General features: G+C 37.4%; 1 long non-coding RNA gene across 1 annotated transcript; it reads left to right on the forward strand.

The window, feature by feature from the left end:
* Positions 1-453: 453 nt before the first annotated feature.
* LOC114474991 (uncharacterized) lies at positions 454-24,605 on the forward strand. The gene is made up of 3 exons (XR_003675411.1): positions 454-534; positions 22,664-22,734; positions 24,435-24,605. It is a non-coding gene; the product is annotated as an uncharacterized LOC114474991 (long non-coding RNA).
* Positions 24,606-25,516: the final 911 nt, after the last annotated feature.

The following is a 25,516-nucleotide window of genomic DNA, read 5'->3' on the forward strand; positions in this document are numbered from 1 at the left end:
CAGAAGACATGGAAAAACATCTGCACCCATTTGTCCTTGTCTCCCTTTCGTCTCCCTACCTCACAAATATACTCTCCTTACTGTAACTCGCCCTGTTGGGTCCAGATAAGCATCTCCTCCAAACCCTGAGAGCCACACGCACAGCACCACCATTGTCAAATACCACAGAGCAAGTGAGTGGGTGCCTCCGTCTGCAGTCAGTGTGAGCGAGTCCACATTTATGTGTGATTGAATCTGGAAAATGAGATAAGGCTGGTCCTGTGATGATGCTGTTAACAAAAAAAAGTGCAAAAAGTGTGTGTAGTGTTTGTCATCAGTTGTGCGTGCATGATTACATATAAAAGTACATATAAAAGGCTGAGCAGAGCAGGATGTGATCTCTTCTCAGTGCGATGCTAGTGATAAGGGTGTGTGTGTGTGTGTGTGCGTGTGTGTGTGTCACTGAGGAGGTGGGATGAGGTTCAGTGGAAGGACAAGCCCGTCTATGCTGGTATGCGTGAGAGGCTTCAAAATACCAGGGCAGGACTGGTGGAGGTAAGTGATGTGACGGAACCTTTTATCTTCAGGATTAAAAAAAAAAAAAAAACCTTCATGTTTGCATCAAGTGAGCGCATGAACATTCAATCTTCTTTGATTTTCAGTTACATAAACACATCAATTATATACAGGTTTAAATTAGCCCCTGTTATGCATTGGTAACCATGGTCTGAGTTTAATTTTGAGTCAGCATGACAAGTTTTTATATTTGAAGCAGACATTTAGTGAAGAAATTATGTTTTCATTTTCACAGAAAATGGATTTGGTTCAGCAAAGGGTCATTGTTTGTGAAAGTTGTTTACAGTATTTAAAAAGTTTTCTATAGGAGAGAAGAAGCGTGTGAATGTTGTGCATGCCTCTGTAACATACTGGCAGTAATCTGCTTATCACCCAACATCAACTGGGACAGGTTCCAGCAGATCAGTGTAACACTCTGTAGAGCAAAGGTTCTCAATTCCTGAATCAGGACCCGGAAGTGGATTGTGGATCTATTTTCAGTGGCATGTTGACAGGCTTTGACCTGAGAGAGATTAGAGGATCTTGTGTTTTAAGTTTGATTTGATTCATTTGTTTGATTTATTTCAATCATGTAAATGACAGCTTAAGATAAAAACAGTTTAAAATAAACTAACATCAACAAATAACAACAAAGCAGCATGTTGCATATTCAAATTCTTACACATCTCAGTTTACATGAACGAAAAGGAGTAGGAAGAAGTGTAAACTTATCTAATTTTACCCCTTTCCTATTTTTTTTAGATTTCCTAACTTAAATGTTTAAAGGGCATGTATCCATGGCAACAGTTAGGTCTATCGTTTTTTTCAAAGCACAATGTTTTACAGTATATAATAGTACATCAAAAGAAATGTTCTTGTACCTAAAGCTGAATCTATGTGCTTAATTCTGTTTTTAGATACTTTTACAATTTTGAGACAGTAAAGTGTCACTAATTATGAAAACAGTAGCTTCTGTTAAAACAAAAATAAAAAACCATTATTGTTTATTATATTACATTTATCATTTCATATTCATCAGTTGTTTTGCCACATCCAACAAGAGAAGCAGTTTCTGGGACAAGAACGCACAACACACTAGGATTTAGGACACACAGGCACACACACACACACACACACACACACACACACACACACACACACACACACACACACACACACACACACACACACACACACACACACACACACACACACACACGTTACACACAGGAAGAGAACATGATTGGATGTCTGATAGGTGCAAACAAAAGCTGTGCCCCTGAACAAACACACAAACACAATGAGAATGGAGAGAGTTACCCACACACACACACATACGCACATAAAAACATGCACACGTATGTCTGTGTGTTCATCTGTGTGTGTGTGAAAGAGTGGCTGTTATTTTGAAAACTAAGATGTAAACTACACAATGTTTACAAAAGTGCACGTGTCATTTTGGTTTGTTATGTATAGATTTAGTAAGTGCACACACACGCACACACACACACACACCCATAACACCACAGGCTCCGTATGTTGAAGCAGAATTATTAATACGACTGTGTGATATGAATCTGGCGGCGTGCGGCGAGGCGAGAGGCCGAACTGTGCGATGATCGTCAGTTGAAGGCAAATATTTAGTCTGCTTTAAGTGCTAGTGTTTACATTAAGAGCAGTAAAACTGTTTGTCCCCGTGTGTAAACTTGGCTCACAGATAAGGACTAGGAGAGGAAAACAGTGAGGGAAGGATAACAAAACAAACATTGAACAAAAATGAAGTTGCTGCTATCCGTCTCTATCAGAAACATTAACCGTACCGTGGAACAACAAATAAAAAGGTGAGAAAAAAGTGAAAACACAGGAGAAAAATAAAAAAAAAAACAGATGTGCTAGTTTTTCTTTCCTTATTTACGAAAATCTGTTTTGGCTCAAATGAACACTTGAAGCCAATCCATGTGGCCTGCTAAGTCTAATGTAGGCTTTATATTTTATTATAAATGCTTCTTTCGCTTGATGTGAAAACTACAGCTAAGTAAAGCCCGTATTCACCACCATGCGCTGGCTCAGCTTAGATAAAACCAATATGTTTTCATTCACTGTAAGCGTTTGATGACCAATCTCTATTATATCAAATTACACTTTAAACAAAAACAAACCAACTTAACCAGACTGTAACAATGTGGCTGCCCAGTTCCTCTCAGGGAATGCACAAAATCATTTCATGTGTTTTAAAATATGGAACTACATACAAAACGTGTTAAAAGTGACAAAGACCGAGTGAAGGAATGTTGACGTAACATGGGATAAAAACTAAGGTGATATAAATATCAAATATCAGGCAGAAAATGAAAGGTTTAGCTTGGCCAAAGATGCAGGAATAACGCAGCCAATAAGGTTGAACGTGTGAAAGAAAGACGCTTTTCTGTGAAATCTGAATTTGTAACATTGGTTTCATCCCCTCTGGCTTGTCAGTGTGTTTATGATGGAAACAATTAATAGGATTCCCTCCTGGCTCCACACAGGTGTGCCTAATTCCCTGATTACCTTCCCTTATTATTGAAGGAGTGCTTGTGCACAGAGGGGCAGATCCACTAAAGGTTTAATGGTATTAAAAGTCACGCCACGCGCTAATAAGGAGTACAAAGCCCAGGGAATCAGGAGTGCCCGCCGTTACACTACCCAGTCACTCACAGTCACATCCACGCACATTTCTCCACTGCGGGATGAATAAAGAATATCTATCTATCTATCTATTTATCTATCTATCTATCTATCTATCTATCTATCTATCTATCTATCTATCTATCTATCTATCTATCTATCTATCTATCTATCTATCTATCTATCTATCTATCGCTTCCACGCACTCATGGTCACCCTCCATGTTCAACACAACATGTGCAAAACTCTCATTTAAATAAGGGCGGTCTGCACCACTTCTGCTTGTGCACTAATCATTGCTGCAATCTTAGTGAAATCCACGCAGCAGGTGAGGAAACTGTGTCACTAAAGGATTTAGGTACGCAATTGAATTACCACCCTTTATTTCAGATCTTAGTGAATCCGCCCCTCAGTGAGTTTGCTGGTGGATTGTCCTCTATGTCAACTCCACTTCATTCATGTCTGCTTTCAATTTTCTAAAAATTTTGCTTCATCTGGTTTAACGGTATCTGTTATTTCTTACTTTGTTCACTCTTTTGAGTTTATACAGTTCTGAATTTGATCTTGTGTTTTTATTTCTTTGACTTGTTTTGGATAACGAGTGTTTGTTAAAAATAATTTGAAATCATAAAGACATGTTTATCATGCTTATTTCTATTATTTTTAGAATCTAATCAATAATCATAATGAGGGATGTGTTAAGCCCTATTCGCACGGGATTAGTTTTACCTGGGGACCACATGCGATTTGTAATAATTGCAGAGAATGTCTGTGGTGTTAATCCCGTGCAAATCGGCCATGTCAGTAATTTGTAAAGTAAAAATTCCCCGCAAATGACCTACTATATTTTGCTGAACTCCGAGGTCCTGTGATAATACTAATCCAATGCGAATAGGCATCTCTGTGATTTGGACAAAAATGGGCGGGATCTGATACGTGATTACACGTTTTGTTTCCGGTGTCACGGTTTGAGATGCCGCGCATGCAACCCTATCCCTAACCTTAACTCTAACCCTAACCTAATCCAACAAACTAATAACACGTGTCCGTTCACTTTGAAAACAAAAATAAACAAAACTGATTCATTTTTTTTTTTAGCAAAAATTAATTTTTCCGGTAGTGTGCATGCGCATGTATGCTCATAATCGATCTCAGTACGAGGTAAACTCAGATGGTGACACTTGGGACGCATGTTTTTTTACTTTTGGTGAAGAATGGAGGCTCCATTGGAGTGTTTAGAAAACCTTTTGGGTCCCTGGCTAGCAAAACCATATCGGCCCGTAACGTACGGCAACAAAAAGAGAAGGAGAAATATCAGAAGCAAATGGTAGATCACGTCATGGTTTGCACTGTGTGGTAAGAATCTTTTTTTTTTGTGTTTGTAGCCTTCCATTTAATACAGCTAGCTAGCACTAGCGGTAACACAGCACCGAGCTGTGGTCAAAAGCCTGCAAAGTTGTTGTAACATTAACTCACACACTGTTTCACATTTTCAGATGTCCGTAAATTTCAGCAAAATCTCCAGCTTCGGTTGTTCCGTGAGAATGCGCCACATAAAAAGCAGACGTCATTTATTTATTACATGTGGTCCCTAGGTAAAACTAATCCTGTGCAAACAGGGCTTTAGTGTGTGAAGTTCAATGAATAGTCTAAGGGTGAAAGCTTCCCTCTCAATGTTTCTGATTAGGAATATGATTTCCACATGGAAAGAGTCATAAAGAGTCATTTCTATATAATGTGTGTGTCTGATGGTCCATCACTGAGAAGATGATTGTGTTGCTTCGTTCCATCTAAACGTGTTTAAATGTCTTATTGTGGTGATTATATGATGGTTTGGTCTGGTATATATGGTTAACTGTCCTTTCAGGTGTTTAATACCACATAAGATTGTTTTGAGCCACAGAGAAACATTTGTGTGTTCACACTTCTGAAGTCTTGTGTTATGTTAAATTAGGATGTATTTAAAAAAAAAGATTTAACTGGCGTTTGCTTTGCAATTCCTTCCACTTCAGCAGTATTTATTGTTTTTACTCACTTTGTACCTGTAAAAGCCTGGATTTATAAGCAGTACCACAAAGCCAGGTAAACCTGCTATCTTAATCTGAGGATTCCTGTCTGGATTACTTTAAATTCAAAGGGTAGTTTAGTAGTATTCTACTAATCGCATGCATGTGGCAACGCAGACTACTTGATGTGTTTGTATTTGGATACAGTGTGTGAGTAAGGCTTTGTTTAATCTTAATCTATGTTGTGAGAAGGTCACGGTTGAAATATTACGACATGTTCAGAATAATGGGCCTTAATGCCACTCATCACCAGGTTCAAATCTGGGCTCACTGCATTTTGAATATCACTCACTACTGATTGTTGTTATTAGCTTGAAACACAACACTAATGGATATAATCAAAAGGTTTCTTTACAGATGGTAAGTTGCCATGTTAAGGTTGTTGGTGTATTTCATTAGTCGTAAACCATTTAACCTCCAAAGGGCAAATATTGATCCAAACAAAGCCAAAATATATGATACTGTCATTTAGATTCAGAGATTAAAAGTGTAATAGAATGCTTTTAAACAAAATACCAACATCAGAATTGGCTGCATTGGTGATTTTGTTAATGACAAGATCACATTTTTTAAAAGTAGGGCTGGTTCTCATGAGAAGCTTTGTGATTCTTTCATTTTGTGTTTTTTTTTTATGTTAATGCTATTATTCATAATGTGCAAAGCATAAATCATTAAGATAAAGCCTAAGAAACGAACGTTTTGTTTGATAATAATTCAACTGACAGTGAAGTACTGCCAAGTTGATCCACTGCACACACAAAGCCATTCTCACACAATGTGTTATTGATTAATTTGCATCACATACAACCTAATAAACCCATTTAATAAAATACACAACCAACAGTTCTACACCTGGAAATAGTTTGAAACACGTGCATCTTATTGTCTTTTTGACCCATTGTGTTGGAGATATTACTCTTCTATTTCTATTGTTCATAATAAATGTTGATACTCGTTTTCTACCAGTTTTTAAACTATATTTAGAGCCCTGAATGTGATTATGAATATAATGTATGCTTAATAAAATCATTATGTCATTCAAATAGCAAATACTGGTAGAAAATTGTACATTTCTGAAGGAAACATTTCAATCATTGTAAAGCACTGGTTTTAATTGCACATTATTTTGATTTCTATGATAAACTATTAAACCTTCTCATTGAATACTACTCATCTTAAGCTCGCTAGAAATCAAATCCTCCCAGATGCCGTGCAGTTTGCCAGTAATTACAAGATCATTCTAACCTTTCTAAACCAACTGCCTTCCTCCTTAAAGCCTTATTAGAAGCTCTTTGATCCTGATGTATTTTGATTGGGAATTAGTCCCCCAACCCCTCCCTCCCCCAGCCAAACAAGAGCCAGCTGTAAAAGCCTGCAGTCGCATCTCATCTCCCCAATGTTTGCACCCAAACGCCCCATCAGCACAGCATTTGTTCTTCTTTACCAGTGAATCGTAGCCGGGCTGCAAACAGCCATGTTGTGTGGATTTGTAAAGGTGTGTGTAAAATCAGCACCGTGCGTCATCTAAAAATAGGTTAAATGAGAAAGACAGGAGTCATAGAAATGTGTAATTGACTCAACATGCGTACAAAGAAAGTAACAATGCATGTAACACAGAGACAGCCCACACATTCTCCAGATAGTTGTGTTGCTCATATGAAAGGCGCTGGCGCGGCGGGGGCAGCACGCTGATTCAGCTGCAGGTTATCGTGCCTCAAAGACGCTTCCTTACTGTAAAAATATTATCATACATCTGTACATATTTAACGCTGATCCTTATACACACACACACACACAAACACACTCGCACAAACACGTGCATTTATACAAGCTATAGCAGACGTGTCATTAACACAGCAGAGAAAGAATGCTTCACTGGAGCTGTAGCTGAATGTTGCCTCATGCATCCAGAACTCATAGAAAGACACAGATACAATGTCATCAATGTATAATCATCACATCTAATGCACAGTCAGTGGGCGGGACATTGTTACGTCTTTAGTTCAAAGGAGGCTCTAACCTTCTCATAATGTAAACATCACATGTAAAAAGGCGGCGATGATTTTCTCACTAATATATGTTTTCAATATTTAGTTCACATTTCTTTTTTATTTACATTTAGCTCTTTTCCCTCACATTTAAGACAGAATATAAAATGTCTTTGTGTGCCGATCTATACCCTTCGCAAAAAGTAGTATACTTAAAGTTCATTTTATTAAGTATGCTTGAGTATAAGTATACCAAGTATACCATGGACCATGTACTTGTAGCGTAGTAGAAAGTATACTAATTTAATACTTCTTTGGACTAAATTGGAACATTTTAAGTTTATAAAAATATACTTTAAGTATACATTAAAAGGTGATTTTAAGTTTACAAAAGTAAAAGCAAGTATACAAATATACTCATATATATATATATACTACTAGTATACTAGGTATATACTTCTAGTCCACATTTTAGTTCATAAAAGTATACTTAGAGTATACTTTTATGAACTAATAATAAGTATAAGGTTTAGTATTAAAGTACAAGTGTAAGTATTACTGTAGACTATTCTTCATACTTTTCAGTATAATCTAAGTATACTTCACTATAATTTACTTAAGTATATAAAATATAGTATATAAAGAAGTAAACTTCAAGTATACTGCCTCAGTTTCAGTATAAAATAAGTATACTTGTAGTACAAGTATGAGCTTTATTATTAAAGTACAAGTGTAAGTCTAAGTATTAATGTACTTAGTCTTAGACTATTCTTTATACTTTTCAGTATAACCTAAGTATACTTCACTATACTTTTCTTAAGTATATAAAATATAGTATCTAAAAACTATACTTCATATTTATTGCCTCAGTTTTAGTAGAAAATATTTTATGATAATGTAAAATTTAGTATAAAATAAGTATACACTTGAATAAATCAATTTTGCTATATATATATATTGTTTATGTTTTATAAAAGAGTAATTTGTAAGCAGTTCATATTATATGCTGCATGTAATGCTGCCACATGTGTCTCTTTGTTTTTTTTAATTGATTTTTGTTTTCTTTTAATTGTTTTGTATTATAATGTTGTGTGCACCATTTGTGTTGAGTTGGTTTTATTTTTTGTATTGGACTACAGATGGAAATGAGCTCTTAGTGCTAAGCCTGGCATATTTATGTACTGTTACGTTATTTTACATACGCTGTCCCTCTCAATAAAACATGAATTATTATTTTTTTTAACGAATATAAGCTACGTTAGCAATGCCACATCAATTATATATTCTAGCTATAGTCTCTACATTTTTTAATTGCACACAAACAACTTTATCTTTATTATGCTACTGTTTTAAAATATTTTAGTGAGTTTTAAAGAAGAAGTCACATGTTTTTCTCACACTTTTTCAATAGAAGTTAAACTTTTAATTCATTTTGTTCAATGCGGGGCAAAACAGACATGTTTTGGAAGCACTCCATTAAAGACTGTGTGTAGATCATATAATAACTCAATAAAATGCATAAAAAAAACTCCTCATCTGACTAATGATTTGGAAAGAAAAGGAAAAAAGAAAAGCCATAACCTGGCTCACTAAAGACTCAGCGCCGGGTACACCCTGGAAATGTTGATATGGAAGAGTTAGAAAATGACTTTTGATCAAAATAAGATTTCAAAGAATTAGGGGATTTTATCATCTTTATCAGATACTGCCAACAAAGGATTAAGGGAATTCAAATAAATCTGTGTATGCAAAAAACAAAGCCAAAAACTAATATTGTACAACAGTGTTCCTCAGGACCTTAGGCGACACAGAACTAACACTTTGATGAGCTCTCATTGAAATACTGTGAAAAGGATTTCAGCTCTGGGAAACCATTTCCTTTTAAGAATTACATGAATGTGTTTTACGTTGAAGTGGGAATTTACTGCAGTGTGAGTAATCCATCGTCGTGGGAGAAGAGGAATCATTTAAGTTCAAAAGTAAAACCATTCAGAACCATTTGTAGATGCAAGTCGCCCTCAGTGAAGACACTAAGCTTTTCAAATGTTTACTTTGACGTGCGTGTGTGTGTGTGTGTGTGTGCATATGGTAGACTTATGTATCACATGCTAACTATACAGTAAACTGTTGCATACTCTACCAGAAGAGTACTGATATATCCTACTCAAGTAGAAGTACAGTTACTTGATTGAAATTGTACTCATGTACATGTACAAGTAATTCATACATAAAATACAAGTACAAATGTAGCTCAATTAAATATAATAATAATACTTAAAGTAAAAGTTACTTGTTACTTTCACCCGCCACTTTTATTTTTGTTAATCAATGTTGCCACGGTTCCCTTGCATACAGTAAACATCTCATGTATAAACTTGTAAAAATCATGCACAATTGGAACTTAATTTATTATCTGTATTAAATAAAAGGTTTGTCAAACTGTACAATTCTCTTTTTTTTAAATAAAATAACACCAATGAATTAAATTCAAAATTAAAAAAAAATTTAAAAATTCTGAACTCTGAAACAGTGCCATGTGGGTACCAACATAATAGGCTGTGTTAACAGTAAAAACCCCAACCTGAGCTATAGAGAGTGGCATTGATCAGAAATGGCACGACTGAGAACATATGGATTATGTTCAATGACCTGAGGTCAATAATAATAACAATAATGCATTTTATTTGTAATGGACTTTACATTTGTACACATATCTCAGAGTGCTAATGAAGGGACAATGAAAATAAACGGAAATATAAAATAATCACAAAAAAAAAATCACAATTTACTCAGTAACGGTTGGGTGTAGAAATCTAACAAATTACTTTACTCCTTTTAAAATTATTAATTTAGAAATCAACTAAAAAAAGTACAAATACTCAACTTAGTTACAGTAATGTGAGTACTTGTAATCCATTACTTTCACCTCTGCTCTTTATCTTCTTATATTTACTTATATTTATCTAATGTGAGCTTTCATGACAGCACATTTCCCCACTGTAGGATCAATAAATCTATCTATCTATCTATCTATCTATCTATCTATCTATCTATCTATCTATCTATCTATCTATCTATCTATCTATCTATCTATCTATCTATCTATCTTTCTATCTATCTATCTATCTATCTATCTATATCTATTATTCTGTTTTGTTATGGGATCATTGCATTCAGCCTTTGTTGAGAGCGGTCACATGTCGGCAGCCTTTAAAGGAAGAATATCTAAGCAGCACCATTATATGATGATACACTCCAGTGCATCTACTGGAAGTATATATAGCACGAGACCCGTGGATAACCCCACACGACCCTCTGGGCCTTCGGACCGAGGCGCCTTATAAACAAAGTCTTTCTCTCTGCTCTCATCTCATTATTTGTTCAGTATGTAGTACAAATTTCCCTGTGTTGCAGGCGTGCAGGGATCAACACAGCAAACTGTGCCCAACCTCAACTTACCTTATGGACCTCGTTACCATGCCACAGAGTTCAGGCCTGACAGATCCAATAACCCCTCCATAGCCGTTCAGGGGAGAAATTGCTTGGAGCAATCCGCGCCAAAGAACGGCCTGCACCTCACCCCGCATTTTAAGTTATGATCCTTATCGTAATTAATTCAATAAAGCGGTAATGTGCTGCAAACCCGGCACCCCCTCCTGCCTGGTCTGGCATGGGGGGGGGGATATAGGTTTTCAGGTCCGCTCTCACTGACTTCAGTGTCGAAGGTAATAGGGAGCAGACAGGAGTTAGACAGTGGTATGTCTGCACCAGTGCGAGTAAAAAGCCATAATCAAATTTGTTTTAGACTTTAAAAAGATACTTTCAGGGGTTTGTGTTAATAACCTAATAATAATCAAAAACGGAAAACTGATGCAAGGTCAACAGTGGAAGGAGGCAGTTTTTTTTTCTTCAAATTAGAAGACTGGAGTGGGCTCAAGATAATTGTCTGTGATCCTGAGGATGCTGGTTTACAAAGTTACCACAGGATTACAAGGTTGACTGGATGACCTTGTAACCGACTGCTGCACAATGATTACTGAAATACTTCAAAGAAATAAGAGTGGGAACGTTTGAATTGTAAGCAAAAAAATGTATATCATTTGTGAAGAAAATGAAAAATGTAATAATAATAATAATAATATTACATTCGACCTGTATCACTGAGCTCAAACATGGGTGACCACTGCATAAATGTGACAATTACAGTTTTGATTGATTGTTTTCTTCACCTCCCATACTGACACCTGATACGCTATTATCTGTAAAAACACAAAGCATGTCTTTGCAACATTTTAAGGTAAGCAGGAATGTGACCTGGCTTTAGATGAAAAATATCACCTCCTTCATGTGTATTGTTTCTTCAGAGCCTTAATTATTTCAACAGACTTCTGCAGATGGAAACACAGATTAGAGGAAAGACCTTTTTACGTGTGTGTGCGTACGGCCGTGTGTGTGTGTGTGTCTGTCTGTGTGTGTGTATGTGTTGGACATGCATTTGAGAGATGTCTGAAGGAAAGGCTGCAGTGAAGCACAGGTTAAGATGAGGTTAAAGTAAAAAAAAAAACCATACTGAGAGTTCAGAGTTTTCATTTCAAGCTTCCTCTTCTGTTTACATTCATGCAGCTGTACGTAGGTTAGAACAGCATGGGGATTTGATGATTATAATATAATATACATGCATACTTCGAATAAAGTGATAAGTACTGTATATGGTAATATGAACAATACAGGTCTAAATTGCCACTGAACTTCCATTATTGTCCCCCTTATTTTGTCTTTGTATTTTTTGTTCTTCTCTACTGTTTTTAACCTAATTTTCTTAAAGGCGCCTTTCAATAAAATGTATTATTATTATTATTACAGTTTTTCTCAGTCGCTTTGGTGCTTTTCTCAGAGCAGAATGAAAATTCTAAGTATTAGTTCAACCTCCACAACCCTTAGCAAAATTCCAGTGTACTACAAGTACACTTACTTTATACTAATACTGAGGCAGTAAATATGAAGTCAAGTAAAAGTACTATGTAAAATAAGTACTGTGGGAATAAAAAAAGACTAAATTTGTGCTAAGATCTATAGAACACTTTCTTTAAAACACTTCAATTTGATTCAATTGAAAATTACAACAAAGTCATCTCAATGCACTTATGAATTAATAAACTTAATCCGCATTGCTTCGTACCTATTGTAGTTACTTTCCTCCTGATGTGACCTGAAAATATAAACTGTGGAATTGTTGATGGATCATGTATGTAAATATATAAATATGGTACAAATGCTTTTAAAAGATAATGTTGTTCTAATCCCAGTTTTCATAAAACACATTTGACTCACATCTGCAAACACTTTTCCAAATGTAAGTAGTAAAAACTAAGACAAATACATGTTTATTGATTCATGTGACACAGTTAAATTATTTTTTTATGTTTTAGGTTTTTAGATTGCCTGTTATTGCGTGTCTCTGCCACTGACATTTCAGCGTAGCCTTAAGCCAGACACCAGTGTCACGGTCTGAGTTTACCTTCGTACTGAGATTCTCTTACAATTTCAGTACGTGACTGCTACGTGCTGGATTAGTCATGCACAGAGATTGTTTTACTGATTTTAAAAAATGCTTAAAACATCACATCAGTCGACCAGCGATAAAAAATTGATTAGTGATAAAAAAAAAAGTTGACTCACTCAGATTGCCATACTAAGCTTGCCATGGGAAATTAGTGAAAGGAAGAATACATTCTTAAAAGGTATATTCCAACATGTGCTTTATTTTATCCAAACAGAATAAATGTAATATTAAAAAACTGCATAGAATAAATTATAAAAAGCATTTTTTGTACAAACACATAAATGTAATAATAAAAAAACTGCATAGAATAAATTATAAAAAGTATTTTATTCATACAAACACAATAATTGTAATAATAAAAAACTGCATAGAATAAATTGAAAAACATATATTTTTCTTATACAATTTTATACATTGCTTTGAAATCGAATTTTCAATCTCAGCACGGCGGAAGTAGCAAAATATCACAATGGAACAAGCAAAAATAATTTTTCCGGGAGTGAGCATGCTCATAATTGTTCTTAGTACGAGGTAAACTCAGACCGTGACATTGGGTCTTTTAATCGGAAGGTCTGCACTGAAAAAGAGGCAACAAAGCCAGTCTACAGAGCCAGTCTAAAAAACCAGTCTACAGAGCCAGTCTACACAGCCAGTCTACAGAGCCAGTCTAAAAAACCAGTCTACAGAGCCAGTCTACACAGCCAGTCTACAGAGCCAGTCTAAAAAACCAGTCTACAGAGCCAGTCTACACAGCCAGTCTACAGAGCCAGTCTAAAAAACCAGTCTACAGAGCCAGTCTACACAGCCAGTCTACAGAGCCAGTCTAAAAAACCAGTCTACAGAGCCAGTCTACACAGCCAGTCTACAGAGCCAGTCTACACAGCCAGTCTACACAGCCAGTCTACAGAACCAGTCTACAGAGCCAGTGTACAGAGCCAGTCTACAGAGCCAGTCTACACAGCCAGTCTACAGAGCCAGTCTACACAGCCAGTCTACAGAGCCAGTCTACAGAGCCAGTCTACACAGCCAGTCTACAGAACCAGTCTACAGAGCCAGTGTACAGAGCCAGTCTACAGAGCCAGTCTACACAGCCAGTCTACAGAGCCAGTCTACACAGCCAGTCTACAGAGCCAGTCTACACAGCCAGTCTACACAGCCAGTCTACAGAGCCAGTCTACACAGCCAGTCTACACAGCCAGTCTACACAGCTAGTCTACAGAGCCAGTCTACACAGCCAGTCTACACAGCCAGTCTACACAGCTAGTCTACAGAGCCAGTCTACACAGCCAGTCTACACAGCCAGTCTACACAGCTAGTCTACAGAGCCAGTCTACACAGCCAGTCTACACAGCCAGTCTACACAGCTAGTCTACAGAGCCAGTCTACACAGCCAGTCTACAGAGCCAGTCTACACAGCCAGTCTACAGAACCAGTCTACAGAGCCAGTGTACAGAGCCAGTCTACAGAGCCAGTCTACACAGCCAGTCTACACAGCCAGTGTACAGAGCCAGTCTACACAGCCAGTCTACAGAGCCAGTCTACACAGCCAGTCTACAGAGCCAGTCTACACAGCTAGTCTACAGAGCCAGTCTACACAGCCAGTCTACACAGCCAGTCTACACAGCCAGTCCACAGAGCCAGTCTACACAGCCAGTCTACACAGCCAGTCTACACAGCCAGTCTACAGAGCCAGTGTACAGAGCCAGTCTACACAGCCAGTCTACAGAGCCAGTCTACACAGCCAGTCTACACAGCCAGTCTACACAGCCAGTCTACAGAGCCAGTCTACAGAGCCGGTGTACAGAGCCAGTCTACACAGCCACACAAACTGTCAACAAAGTAGTGGAAAGTTGCTGAGTTTTAACATAGTCCAGCATAAGCCAAACTAGTCCAAGTAAATTACGTAAAGGAAATATGTACATGTTTTAATGTATAATATTTACAAAAATTCTAATGACCTTCATCAATATTGTTGAACGTAAAAAGTAAATAAACAGGAGAAAGACAGAGGAGACAGAAGCTGCTAATTCATTGACGTCATGTGTTTATCTAGTGCCATGTTGTGCAGTGTAAAGTGTTGGATAAATTCTCTGTTTTGATCATTTTAGTAGCACAGCCTATGTATCTGAGCTAACATCAGTAAACTCTATTAAGTTATTCATTAATAATTAAACTGTTGGTTTAAGAATACGTTAATGCAGAATATAACAGTTTTCTATGTGAAGATCAATACAAGCAATGGAAATGATTATTAATTAAAAATATTGTATACCTGAGCTGAATTAAACCCTAAAACTAAAAATTGTTAAATTGTTGTATTTTTAACACATTTTGACTCTCAGCTCTCTTTTCTGTCATACTTGTATTGTGCTGTGGGCTTTCTAATATCCTTCAGTATTTATCCTGGCTTTGTTAACTTTTGATATTTAGTGTTATCCAACCACTGACATGCTGCATGTACAAGCTAGCCATTCAGTGCTAACCAGCAAAACTGTGACGTCCACAGACACAAGAATGGTAGCCTCTGGTGAATCTCATCTAAAGTAGTGGCAAGTACCATCATTTCACTACTAAATTCCCTTTTGTCATGTGTTTTTTTTGACAATAAAGTTTTCTGCCAATCAGCGAGCTATAGCCCCAGCCTCGTCTGATAAAAACACAATATTGCTATACATACATGTTTTCTCTTTTCTATTCTATTGATTAAATGTTTTATATCTCTTAAGTACTTAACAAGGGATTCGGTTATTATAATGTCGTCCGTGTAACACATTGAGACATAAATGACAAACCAACCTTGAATCCTTGAAACTCCTGAATAGTTGACCAGTTGCAGAAGTGTCTAATTGATAGGCTTTTTGATGTGAGATTGTATAAAAAGGGTGTTAATGATGGAGGTGTCCCGATCCAATATTGATATCGGATATTGGTTCGATATCAGCCAGAAAACATATATCAGATTTTATCGGACTGCATCTAAAATCACCGATATAAGCTCTCCAATAAAATTTTCCGCTCCAGCACTTCTATCCATAGGTGAGTGTGGTTCACACTGACTTTTGTTCTCTGTTTTAGTAACATTACTTGATCAAGCCTTTTCACACTACAAAATAAGTAATGAAAGTATGTATGATTCGTGCTGATATTGCATCGGATCGATATCGGTATCGTCCGATACATAAAGCTATAATATCGGTATCATATCGGAAGTGAAAAAGTTGTATCGGGACATCTCTAGTTAATGGTGTACTCATTGTTGTGTTGATGTCAGACTCCAGGCCACCTCAGAAAATAAAAAAGAAACTTTGCAGATTTCCAAATGCTGAGCCCAAAGAGGGCTTAGCTGTATCTCTGGGTCATATGTGGAGGTTTAAATGAGGCCAACGCTGCAAAAGAAAAAACAACAAAAAAAAACCCAGTGAGGAAATATTTATCTGACAGTTGAATTTTATTAACTCATCACTCACACATAACTCTCCCATAACTCACAAGTCATTTCTTGGTAATCCACTCTGGAACTGAATGCAATGTTTTTGAAAGCACTGTAGACTTAGTGACTGCATGGACTTGATCAAATGTTGGTCAGAGGTCCAGCTAATTTGGGAGGAACTGTGACATTACTGTATGTGTACCAAAGGATAAAGAGATGTATGTGTGCAACTAGGTGGAGGTTTGGTACAGTGGGCGACTGCTCTTTGGACAGCTTAGAGAAGTCGACCCCCCCCCCCCCCCCCCCCAATACCCCCTCACCCTCCTCTCAGGTTGATTAAATTGAGTCATGATGACACCAATAATTGACTCAAGCTGTGGCCGGTGTGCCGACCCAACGATCCGTATCTAACTCCTTTTGTTGCGACGGTGTCCCTTTTCCCGCGCCACGCTCCATTTGGAACGGTTTACCTTGGCTCCTCCACAAGCGCTTTAGCCCCCAATCCCCCGCTGAATGCAAGAGCCCCACTGACATCATGAGAGTGACAGGAAAGGTTACATTTTTCACAGATGTCTGGGAAATTATCGGCATGCTGTCTTTTTATGGTCACTCGATTCATCCCTTTAGCTGCACGGCCCCAGAGGAGCAGGGAAGAGAGGGGATGAGGTGTTTTGGTGTTAAATCTTCCCGTTTGATATCAATATCCTCAACCTTGGGGGAAAGAAAGAGATTGAGAGGTGATTTATTTTGAGTGTTGGGAAAAAATGATGAAAAGTCTGTGGCTGATTAGGGTGTAGAATAAATATAATAGTTCAATAAAAGCCTTTTAGAATGCAACAAATTTACCAGGGGTGAATTTAAGTCAGATAAAGTACACTTCTAAACATGGGGCGGATTTAAAAAGTGAAGCAAAGCTGTTGATCTAATCCCCACTTTGATTGATTTTTGCAGCAAGGTAATTTAATTTTTTTAAAGAATTTTTAACGTCAAAGCAAAAAAAAAAAAGAAAAATAAAACTATCAAGCACAATGAAATTTAGCAACATAAGAATAAAAATCAGAAGCAAAACACACCTCACAGCTCTGTCTAGCAACCTGCTGTTACCTACAGAATTGGGCTGACATGTTTTTTGTGTTTGGAAATTCCTGACTACTGGAATCTACTTGATTTTCCCTGTGTTTGTATCCCTCCTGACTCACAACCTCTCAGCTCTTTAAGAACTATAATCAACAATTTAAAATGTATTTCAGGACGTACTCGGGGGGTATATTTTATAATTTACAGGTCACACTGGAAACAGTTAAATCATTTAAATGGAGCGGGTTGTCACTTTAAAATCTCTAACCTGTCCACTAACCTCAGTTCATGCATTAAATTAGGCTTGCCGGCACTTTATCTAATGTTCTAACTCAACCCTAAAGGCCGAGGTGATCCTGCTGTGCTGGAGCAATAAATGAAAACGCAGCCTGTCACATCTGATTGTAGCAAAGCCTCATGGATCCTATTGCTTTGTCACCAAGGTTACTAATCAGATTTCCATTGAGTTTAGCCGCATGCAGGATTTTCCTCGATCAAACGCAGTGACTTGGCCCCACTGGCCAGGCTGGGTCCATTATCTAACATGTTTTCCATGTGAGTGAGGTCAAGCTCAGTGTAAGGCTCGGAAAGAAACACTATACCTGTCTTTGGAGCAGGCTGGAGGTAGAGCCACCAACAGGTTAAAAAGGAAAGGATCTGATGTCAGGGAGGGTCAATGTGGGGACTCGACTCACATCAGGGGACGAGTCCAAATAAAACCAGAAAATGATCAACCTTCAACTTATATTTAGTGTTCTGTATACTTGTAGAATTTATGGGAATAAACAAACATTGCTTTTACATGGAGGATTTAATTAAAATACATTTCAGAGTTTCTGCTTTAAGACGACTTTTCTCCTTAGATTACTCAATAGAAGACTGATTCTGAGCTAGGATCCAGGATCTACACCAATCAAAGAAGGCAACAGTAATGTTTCAAGTCACCATGGAGCCAATCACGTTCTCCCCTGTTTATTGACACAGCGCTGACCTTTGAACTGTGCTAGTGCCTGCCAAGAGATATGGTGTTAGTCATGGTGTGTGTGTGTGCGTCAGTACATGGGTGCGTACATGTATGCGTGAGCCGCCGAAGCCAACACTAACTTACTGAATGATGGTTATTGATGAAAACAGAAAAGTACAAGCATAAAAAAGTGATATAATTCAAAATATTTTCAATAACAGATTTAGTGTTTTCTTAATTTTGGACTTGATTGTGAACATTGACAACCTTTGTTTCCACTAACACTGAAGCTACTGCAGGAAATGACATATTCTAGATTATTAAACCTTTTTATAGAAAAAAATGATCTAATCTCCCTAATAGAGCTCCCATTGCCCTCCTCAAATTATTTGTTTATTACAGAACTTTCTACAAAAGTCATTGCTATTAAAAACCATAAACAGATATATGATGTGTTTATTATTAATTATGACTGTTGATTTGTATACTTTACATAAAACAGATTGTTACAATACTGATTTATACAATGCAACTGATGCACTGATCAATGGTATTTCTTGTACATGTTGTTTGTGGAGCGTATGTGATATAAAATGACTCTACTCTGGACAAAACTTAATGTCAATGGTAGTTCCAGAGCAAACTTTTGTTTTGTTGCTTATTTCTCTCGCATCATTTTCTAACTTTGTTTTTAACTTGGAGAATTACTGTGCTTGTAAAATGTGGTTTTAAATGTGGTTGAGAACACATCTGGTTTTGCATAATTTTTTTAAACAAAGACGAGCCAGATTCACAATTAGCCAGAGAAAGTTTTACTGCTTTGTTTTTTTTTTAAAAAAACTTGGTCCACAGTAGCTTGTTTAGATAGTGGCTAAATGCTCTTGGACTGCTCTTTATTGGGGATTATACCACTTTACCACATTATTCTGCACTACAAGAGTTGCAGGATAATAGAATAGAACAAGGAGGGTGATGGAGATTGCCAATGAAAACCAAAAACAGACAGCAATGAGATGGACAAGGAGAGTGTTGAGTAGAGTGGAAAGGCCTGATTCAGTTTCACTTAATGTAACCATGAAGGGCCTAGAGCCCCAGTACTGCCTGCTCTGGACTCTTTAAGATAAATAGTTAATGTCTCCTTGACTCCCTGACACATGTGAGTGTGCGTTGTCCGTGTTATATGATTCTGTCTAACCAAACAGAGCTCTGAGACACAGAATTTCCTACTCTGGCACTTTTCCCATCAGTGGAGTGAGAGTAGGGAAATAGGGAGATGTGGTGGAACGAAGGACAGAGACAGTATGACAGAGAGAGAGAGAGAGAGAGAGAGAGAGAGAGAGAGAGAGAGGGGGGAGGGGGGGGATTTATTTGGCACGAGGCAGAATATAATTACCAGGGAGACATACGTGTCTGAAAAGTGATGTTATGCTCAGAGAGAAGGAAGCAGAGATCTCCTGGAGTGAAGAGTTCATGATCTCTTCAGAAAAGTCCTTTGCATGGAGTTCAGCAGCGTCTTGGGAGCTGGAAACACCATGACGTGATTGGCTGCTTGCCTTAGACAGAGGCGGCTGATTGGCTGAGGCACATTCCACTTCAGAACCAACTCCAACTTAGATTTTCACTGATGCTGCGCTATCAAATTAAACATGAGTGTTTGATACTCACTTTGTATAAAGGCTGAGTACATGGGAATCTGATTGCATAAAACCTATAACCTTTTCCTCATCCACTCCTGGCTTTAACATTTCAGTGATAGCATTACATTGTAAGGGTGTAAGAAAGAAACGATTTGGCAATATATCGTGATATTTCACTGCGCAATTATCGTATCGATCCAAAAAATGTCCAGATATATATTTCTTACATCATCTTTTTTAACAAAAATAAATAAAAAAAATAAAACATAATTGCGCTAACATATGCATAGCACGTAAACACAAAAGTGAATATAAGACCTTGTTAAACTACCTCACTCTTCAATGTATTTTAGCTTGGAAGTTTATTACTCTTTATTTAAAAAAAATTATACTGGGCACTTTTATAGATGTATGTGGTAACTTTTTTAAGAGAATTTAAGAACTGTTGTAGAAGCAAAAGTTAAACTTTTTTGAAAAATGTAAATTGACAGTTTGATAAACATACCACTTGTTTTTGACATTTGCACTTGAATTACAGTTTGTTGCCATTTACTTGTTCTCGCAAGTTTAAAAGAAATGAAATTAATTGTATTTCATACCAATTTGTACTTGTAAAGGTGAAATTTGCCATTATTGAAATTGCGATATATCACGCTATATATCATATTGTTTAGTATTGGGATATATTCCATCATGACATGCAAACTGCAAATTGTATTGTTTCGTCAGATTTACGGCAATATTCACCCTTATTACATTGAATACATTTGTTTGTAGTTTTTATAGTTTAAATATCAAAGCATGTTTTTTACACTCCTACTATGCCATCCATCATCAGCCTTGTCACATGTGTCACACCATGATGTTAACACTCTGCCAGGCCTTGCCCCGTAGCCCCACAGGCTAAAACAATAGACCACATCCTTCAATTGTGCCCACGGTGCCCATCTCTGCCGTCCACAGGTCCAGCAGTGAGGGTATAATATGTGTTCTTGTCCAGAAAGCGTGGTCACGCGTGTCTCCGCCAATGGGCAAATGGTGAAGGAAAAGCGGACGTCCACACATGCATGCATAAGCAAGAATCCATTAAGCTGCATGTAAAACAAACTCGACATGTGCCGTTTCCTTTTCCTATGATGAAGGGCTTTTATCCGAGCTGACCCAGAGCCAAGCAGCTTGAGGACCCGTGCCTGCTGCTCAGGGTTGAAAGACAAGGGCAGACCATGAGGTTATTTCATGTAGGTGAGAGGTTAAAGACAATGCCATTACATATTATACCAGTAAAAAACTGCTTCATATATTGACAGGCCAGGATTAGGCATTTGCCATTAGATGTAAAAGTCAACCAGAAGGGATAATTAGAATGAAATTCCTTTTTAAAAATAAAAGTAGAAGAAAAGAGACAAGAACAATTGTATAGAATTAAGATGAATGCCTTTAAACACCTTGGACCTAATTTATCATCCTTGCGTTAAAATGAATACAAATTTGAGAGGACACACATGTGAAACCATCCTATCTGATCAATCCCAGTGTACAAATTATTGGAAGTCAATCATCATTAACATGTTATGCCCTTAAAAATTCCTGGTTCGCAGGCCCCGCCCACAGAGGTCAAACATATATTGACAAGAAAATATGTTTTTCCAGGATGAAATCCTCACATCTGAGGTGGAGCAAAACCAAGATGTGCTTTTTGACAGTATGAAAACTGGACATAAAGGAGGTCATAAGGTCTGTGGATGAGGATCAGCTACCGAGCAGGTGATGTCTGCCCCCCTGTGTGCGCTGCAAACAACTTCACAGCAGAGGTCTTGGAGACGATCACGTCAAAATTGATCAATACTGAAGCTTGACTGAATTCGGTCGTACTCTCGTTGTATGCATAGATCTGAGTGTACGTACGGTTGATAAATGAGGGCCCTTGCATCCAAACGCTCCAAGCTTTATTTCTTCGGACAGAGAGACATCCATCAACTGTTCGGTTGAGGTGTTGGAGATCCAAACTTCCAACACCTCCACCTTGACAACACTTTAGCCAGAATGCTAACTGGTTAATTCTCATTGGGTGTGAGTTTCAGCCCCAGTGAGAAGTTGGATTTAGATTTTATTTCTATGTTTTGGAATTCTATCTATTTAGTTCTCGGGTCTGTCTTGTTTAGAATTCAAAACCAGCCTGTGTGTTTTTCACTCCCAGTCTTGTCAGCTTGTCTGTGCTGTGAGTGATTCAGGTCCCTCTGACATTTTACAAAGAAATTACTGACTTGCCAGCTGGGATAATAGTTAGTCCATCCTATAAGGAATAGTTTAATAAAAATGCATGTTTGGCTGGTATTGGCCTAGTTATTAAAGAATCCTTCCTTCTGGAGATAAAGCAGCAAAAATCATTCTATTGATGGAATTTTAGGTAAACTAGATAGATTTGTTGTATATGTTACTGTTTCTATAACAGGATGCTTTTCTGGGATTGCTTTAAAAAAAGAGCAAAAATGAAGAGTATACTCACTTCTCCAGAGACCACGACACCACTGGTCCTAACCTTTACACTGTGACATAAAGTAGCTCTCAGGGGTAATACTACATCAGATACTCCAGACATGTGAATTTGTTTTAAAGGAGCCAAATTTGGGTTTGGGCCTACTTTATTGTTGGAATAAGCAGTTATGTTATACTATATGGCAGTCATTTTGTTCCCAAGTGTAATGCTAAGAAATGTCTAAGTCTCTTCTACTGTCCAAAGGTATCACTCCATGTCAGAGAAGTGGTGATGTGAAACATCTGAAAAACCTCCTCATGAAAGCGTAAAAACTGGTAAGTGATATTTAAGTGTTTTTTATGTTGTTATTGTTTTGTTTGTTTTTTTCTCGAAATTTTGGTATTTCCATCAGGGCTGGGGTCAATTATAATTGTAATTGTGTAACTTTGTAATTGTAATTGACATGGAAATTCATTAAAAAATGACAATTACAATTTAATTAAATGCAAAACTGGGGGAACCATGTTACTGTTCTATGGCTCACACATATGTAGTTAACAATCAATGAAATGTGTTTCATAGCAAGTTTTCCCATTACCTGCCAGTTCTTTTGAGGATCATTTTACCATTTATCAAAAAAAAAATCAAATCGAGGGCTTTACTGACTAAAAAAGGCTCAGAAACCCACACCAAAAACATTAATACTATTATTTTCATGGATAAGGAAGCCTCACAAGGTAACCAATAGATTGGAAACACATTGGACGATAGATAGTACATTTTTGTTGTGTATTTTACAGCCATCTCAAGAGATGATAATCGAGAGCTAAGTTTTATACGTTTATTTATTTCAGGCATGGCAATTGTGATGTAATGAATTTGAACTTTAGTAATTGAGAACCTAATTGTAATTGACTTACAGAAAAAAAATAATTGTAATTTTAATTGTAATTGGGGAAAAGATGCCGGTCGTTGTAATCATAATTGAGTTGTACTTGAATATGGATAAAAATGTAATTGAGCCCAACTCTGATTTTCATTACCAGTTTTTATTACGCTATTTAGATTTTACACATTTCCATGTGTAATGGAAACACAGAGTTTCAATCATCTCCCTCAGGTTACGAGTCCCATTCATAAATTAAAAACATCTTCCTTTAGAATCAAATATCTCAACGCCATACTAATAAGAATAGGGCTTATAGAGCTGTGGTTATAATTGAATGAAACAAAGTCTTCAAATTACATCATGACTAGAATATAATGAAGTTTAGTCATATGTATTCCTCCAAGTGTTTAAAAAAAAAAAAGGAAACAAATTAATCGCAGTAGAAACAAAATAACATACCACAACCATACCACAAACATTTTGAAGCAAACACATATTTCTCCCCACTCTTTTGCTCACATTCAAATCACAACAAAGGCAAACCGAATATTCATAACAGCTCTGAACTTATGCCTCAGTGGAACACTAACCAAACCCACATTTAAAAACTTACACACCTATTAAACTTGCCTCACATCCTAATCGTGTCATTTTAAAACTGAGGTTATTGGATTGTTAATAAAAGAAATATCTCATACAGAGTGGTCAGCACAGGTTTAGTCATATTAACAGAGCATTTAAATAATTTCAGCTGAAACACAGTGTGTGACCTGCACTTATGTGTCCCACGTAATTTGAGGAGTGAGTTTCAGAGCGAAGCAGCTCTAAGCTAAGTGAGAGCAGCTGACGTTGCATCATACTTCAAACATTTTTCAAATTAACAATATGTCAAAGGCTATGAAGAACCCCACACATACACATGCATGCACACACACACAAACACACACACACACACACACACATACACGCACATGCCCTCACACCCGCTAAGATCTGCTTTCAGATATGGGGAAACCATGCTGTGTGTCAGGTTGATATTAAGACAGACAATGCAACGCACTCCCACAACCTTTCAATACTGCATCCTAGTAAATAAGGCCAATAGGGGAAGTGTCATCCATAATCCACTGATTCTATTATCCTTAGGATATGTTCTAAAGCACCACGGGGGAAGATTCTCACCAGCGGCGGACGCTGCAGATGTTTCTGAAAAGACGAAGGCCAGCTGTTGGAATGTTTTCCCACCGCATGAGGATGCAGAGGCAGCGATATTATTGGATAACTCAAACAGGTCATGTGACCGATGAGATCTGACAAAAGGACACTGAAGGTAACATTTTTTCATCACCACAGAACTGGACTTGCAACCTTGCATTGTGTGATTGCAACAAAAACAAACCTGGGTATCTTTAGTTCGATGGAAGCAGAAGTTGAATTTGGTAATATACACATAGGGACATATGGAATACTAAAACGTCTTACAAATATAGATATATAGAGTGTTTCATGCACATTATTTGGAAAAAAGACCCTGTTACAGTTTCACACTGGAGCTCGTGACCTCTGGGATAATTCGTGGAAAACATGAGCCTCTTGGTTGACTTGTTCTGAGAGCGCGCTTAACGTATAGGCAGCGGGCCCAGCGTGGCTAATCGGGAGGATCGGGGCAATTCCCGGTGGGCTGGTCAGATGTTTAGGCCGCAAGGGATCGCGTGAGATCTCCAATCATACCACTGGGTTGGTCACGTTTGCTGCTACGCCTGCTCTGTCCGTGCACCATGTCTAAAAAGTGGCCATCAACAGCCCAAATTCAGACTCCACCAGAGTTGGAATGAACAGATTACAAGTACTCGTGTTACTGTAATTAAGTTGCTTTTATGGCTACCTGTACTTTTTGCAGTATATTTCTAGATCAGTAAGTTTACTTGTACTCAAGTACATTTTAAAATAATTTTTTACATTTCTACACTCAACCGTTACTGAGTAAATTATAATTTTTTATTAAAATGATCAACATACATTGTGACACTACAAAAAATTAAATGACCAGACAACAATCAAATGCATCACATCATAGCCAAGCAACCAGATTAAACAATAATAACGCATCGCATCAAAACAGCATTAAATGCTGGTTATTTTCTCAGTTTTAGCAGATGCACCGCAGCAGACGAGGTGGAAATTAACACATAGACTAAAGTGGAAACCTATCAGCTCTGATGACGCGG

This window comes from Gouania willdenowi, chromosome 13 (assembly GCF_900634775.1).
Source record: "Gouania willdenowi chromosome 13, fGouWil2.1, whole genome shotgun sequence".
Taxonomy (NCBI): Eukaryota; Metazoa; Chordata; class Actinopteri; order Blenniiformes; family Gobiesocidae; genus Gouania; species Gouania willdenowi.